The following is a 5,160-nucleotide window of genomic DNA, read 5'->3' as shown; positions in this document are numbered from 1 at the left end:
TAGATAGACACGGTGAGTTTGTCTTTACTATACACGTTAGATGTGATCCTGTCAGATCGTCCATCCTTTGAGTGAGAGTGTAACATTACAGGTCGGCCGATCTGGTTTCGTGGTTAAAGTGAACCTTTTCGACATGTTTCCGTGTTGTCGTTGCTCAGCAAAAGCATGGACGCGATGTTTGGCAAAAGGAGAGTGGGACTGTGGGCGGTGCTCGGGGTGGTGACTGAAGGCGGTGACTGTGTAGTTCTGACGTCAACTTTTTATGGAAGTCACAACGGTTCGTGAAAAATAGCTAGAACTTTAAGCAGGCTGTGTGAATTTTACTGTGGACTGACTGTTTTGAAACTTATATGGTAGTTAAATAGCCCCTAGACCTCAGTAATCGTGAAAAAAAGCCAGGAAATTTCAGTTTTGAAAATATGGGACCTTTAAGTCTGATGTTTCTAAAGAAATTAAACAGATCCACTTTAATATCAATGTCATTTTCTTCGAAAATAGGAACAAATTATAGTTCCTTGTTAAGAACCGAATTGTGAGAGGTGTTAAGTATCTTACTAGAAAGGTTGAACACAGTCACTTCCTGATCATCACCTATGATCCTAACTCAAATTTTAAAACTATTGCTTTGTGTATGGCCAGATAAAATAACAGATAAATGAAAAAAGGACATAATATAATTTTTCACTGCACCAAAATTCCAAGTACAAAAGTCCCCAAATTAAAGCAAATCGGCCTTAAGGCAAAACATCTTTGTGTACACTTCAAAAATTGCCCTTGAGAAATTTTCACACTGAAAAGAAAAAAAAAATGTTTTGAGAAAGTTGCCCCCCTCCCCCAATAGATCATTAATAATTAAGAATAATTTGCCAAAAAAAAACAAATCTGTTTTGTTTGAATGGTTTTAAAACGTAGAAGAGAACACACTGCGTTGTGTATGTGTCTTACTCTGCCTTGATGTATGTCGACTCATTGATTTTATAAAGTAATGGTTCAGGATACAAAGTACAAAACAAAGAGAATAAACGCTCAATGGTTCAACATCCAAATGCTTAGCTGTTGAAAAAAAACAAAAAACAAATTGTACACAAAAGGCTTTGAAATGTACCCACTCAACTCACATTTGCTAAACAACACAATACATGTTAGATATTGTAAAGAATAATACTTTTAGCAATAATAATACTAATGTTATTAAGAATTATAAAATTTACATTTAGGAAAAAAATACATGTATTTACCAAAGTCAAAGGGTGTGTCCTGTTAGTACATCCTAAATTAAATGATTTCAGTTGGTTTTAATATTATAAGTGGTACAGGCATTATAATAATAATGTTATTAAAATTATAAAATTTACATTTAGGAAACAAATACATATATTTACCAAAGTCAAAGGGTGTGTCCTGTTAGTACATCCTAAATTAAATGATGTGGTACAGGCTAGATGATAATGATATTTTAATGTAATAAATGTATGTAAAATACATATAGACTTGTATCCAAAATCCAAAAGGTATATCTTGTTACTGTCACCAGTTCACCAGCTCCTTTCACCATGCCTGTCACAAAAGCAGTTATCACAGTACACTACCCCTGCGTTCCATTCGGAAGGGCTCATCCCTATGCCCTAATCCCTTCAAAGGGTTTACCCTCCAGAGTGAGAGCTTCGAAGGGTTGAAGGGTGTAGGGGACCAAACAACTTTTACTTTTACAGTTTCTTGAAGTGCCCTTCTGCGTCATCATCACGTGCCCACACGGAGGCGCCATCATCATGCAAAGAATCTGCGCAAAGGATCATGGGAGCCCGAAGTGTCCATCAGTTGCACCCTTCGAAATCCCGAAAGGCCCTTTGAAGTGGCCAGGTTTAAGCCCTTCGGTTTGGAACGACCCTTCAATATGGCGGCCATGATTGTTTTCACCCCGAAGTGCCCTTCGGAGGGCGATATATCCCGTTTGGAACGCACTGTATATTTACTATCATCCCCTCTGGCTACCACCTGTGCACACTCCACAATCTCCACACATGTCTGCCATCAGCCTCATCAGTTCCTCTAAACAAGCCAGCACCAAACACACATGGTTGTCTGGTTTTGTTGTTGCTACATCGACCTACCTGGATACTCACCTTGTGGATCTACTCATCTCTGTAGGGATGGGGAAATGAAGCCTCATGAAGCACTGGGGCTTTCCCCTGACTGTTCCGGGAAAAGATTCATAGCTTTGAGAGTGTCGAGAACAGTGCCATCTGGTGCTTATTTAAAATATAGCATCCAGAAGCCTGTGGAAGAAGCTCTCAGATGAAGTAACCACCACACACTCAATAGTTTCAATGTTGTGTGTACAAATAAAAGCCTTACACGTTTGTGTTTAATTTGTCCATTAAATAAATTCATTTACCCAATAAAGTGTGACAATAAAATATAATATGAGCTTAAATGATTCAAAATGATCTAATGAACTCTCTCTACACACACACATAGTGAATAAGGACATAGTGTGATAGGATCATCTGTTATTAAATGTGATTATGACACTTGGCAGTGATAGTGCTTGTGTAACTGTAGGAATGACAGGTGATAAAGTTTTAAATTATTTTTATAGAGAAATAAAAGCTGTTTCACAGTGTTGGGGCTGAGTTTATTTCTCCTCTTTGACAGTACTTCCCTGGCATTAGAGAACACTCTTTCACATGGTACAGAGAAGGCCGGCGTACAAATAAAATGTAATGCTAATGTATATAGATGGGGTAGACATGTTTCTGCATTCTCCAGTATTCAAGTGGATCTTCAGCTCGTTGTATGTTTGTCTCTGTAAGTTATCTATCCACTTCTACAATCGCATCAGAAGTGGCATTTGAGTTTTGTTTGTTCTGTTCTACAGCACTGTCCAACAGAAGCCAAATGTTTCTACCTAAAAAGTGTGAGGAGATATCAAAAATATTTGATTGGGAGTGATTGTACATGTGCATTGACTGAATATAAGACACATCAATGGTGAACAATTATAAAATAAAAAAATAAATAAATAAAAAAAAAATAAATAAATAAATACTTGAGCTTGGTGTGGGCTGTTGGGTTGATGGTGCTTCTGATAAAAATTAATAAAAAATACATTAAAACATTGATTACACTTGTTAATGAGTAGTCTATATAAATAAAAAGAAATACCTGATTTGTTTACCCTGTAATGAATGGTGAATCATTTTTAGCAAAGGAATTACTTTGGAGCCAGACACTCAATTTTCCTCGGACAGCTCTACTGTGGCCAAGTGGAATGGGGCAATAACACAGAATTTGCTGTATGGCATCATAGTCCGGTGCATGAAGTGGAGCTATGACAGTTTTAAGTGAGGCAAATAATGCTCCTATAGTTTGGCTTTCCTTGTGCAGCCGATGAGGCATGTGAAAAGTGCTGTTCCAGCGTGCTTCCACTTCATTCACTTTTCTTTGGCAGAGGTGCTGCTTCAAAAATAGGTGACTACTTTTTTTGCTTTGTTCCAAATGTCACACAGAGCTGGTACCTGATCAAAACACTTTTTTAACGATGGTGTTAAGTGCATGTGCAATGCAAATTTAATGTCTCACTTGCAGAATTCTTGCACAAGCAATCATGTTTGCTGCTGCATCTGTGACAAGACACTTCACTTTGTCCTTGATTGTCCACTCCAGCATGACATTCTTTTTCACTAGGGCCATATTTTCCACTGTGTGCCTGTTTGGGAACTTCTCAACATCCAACAACACTGTATTCAGCTTATCACTGTCATAAATGTAATGGCAGGTTATTGCAAGACATGCATCTGTGTTGATAGAAGTCAACATATCCGATGGGTAACACTTTACTTGAAGGGGTGTGCATAAGACTGACATGACACCTTCATAATCATGACATGACACATGTCATGAATATGAAGGAGGTTTTATGCATGCTTATGACAACTGTCATTAAGTGTCATTCGCTCAGTTATGTAATTTTTAATGCAAATATGACATTATTTTACCTAACCCTAACCCTAACCTACCCCTACCCTTACCCCTAACCATAGCCCATAACAAAGACATCTCAAACAATGTCATCTTTGCATTAAAAATTACATAACTGAGCGAATGACACTTCATGACAGTTGTCATAAACATGCATAAAACCTCCTTCATATTCATGACATGTGTCATGTCATGATTATGTAGGTGTCATGTCATGATTATGAAGGTGTCATGCCAGTCTTATGCACACCCCTTCAAGTAAAGTGTAACCAAAATCTTGAACATATGTTTATTCATGCAGTGTATACACACATATATGGAAATATATATTTCTTATATTTAACAGTCATTTATGATATACATGTCTAATATTTTCAAATATAGCTAGTTAACAGACTATCCCTTAGTTAAAAGACTATCACTGTGCTGAAATTTAAATACAGTAACATATAATCTTAATGGTGTTTGGCCAATTGTCATCCTAACCACAGGCTCTTCGCCTCTTCTTAAACAGCTTGTTAATTCGTTCCTACAACTTCTTAATTTGTGGCCACTGTCCATGTTTCATAAATTTTGTTCCTTAAATAACCCATGATTTAACTAAAATGAGGGAACAAATTAATAAATCGATTGAATTATTAATTCATGGTCATGAAATCTTACATTTCCCTTCCCGCATGTTTATCAGAGTTAGCGAGGCGAAAACAGTGATACAAAGTGAATGACAATAAAATAAACCTGCGAAATTAGAGGGTTAGATGGTGAGGATTTAGGAAAAGAAACAATGCCTAAATATTATTGAATTTGTGGAAATTCGTGACCAACCGACAAACCAGAACAAAGCCTTGCATTCGAGCATACACAATGTGAGCTTACACATATGTAAGCTCGAACGGCATCCAAAAGCATGGTCGCGATGTAACATTTTCCAGCTAACTAATTATTCCTCTAATAAACAAAGCTTTTACACCACACTTGTCATAATCAGAGCCCATAATTTGTAAATAAATAATTGCTGGATTCAAAACAGCAATTAAAAGGTGCTGTGACCGACACTGACAATACGTTTTCCCGGAGCATTCAATGCTGTCACTAAACGGTGATGCCACAACTAGAGCATCGTTCACAAGTTTCTGCAGGACCTAACTAGCCTAGGGCACAGGTTTTCAAGCCCTGGGA

Source organism: Sinocyclocheilus grahami, unplaced genomic scaffold (assembly GCF_001515645.1).
Source record: "Sinocyclocheilus grahami isolate Dianchi unplaced genomic scaffold, SAMN03320097.WGS_v1.1 scaffold1698.1, whole genome shotgun sequence".
In the NCBI taxonomy this organism is placed as follows: domain Eukaryota; kingdom Metazoa; phylum Chordata; class Actinopteri; order Cypriniformes; family Cyprinidae; genus Sinocyclocheilus; species Sinocyclocheilus grahami.
The sequence above is the reverse complement of the archived record's forward strand: the minus strand, read 5'-3'. Positions refer to the sequence as shown.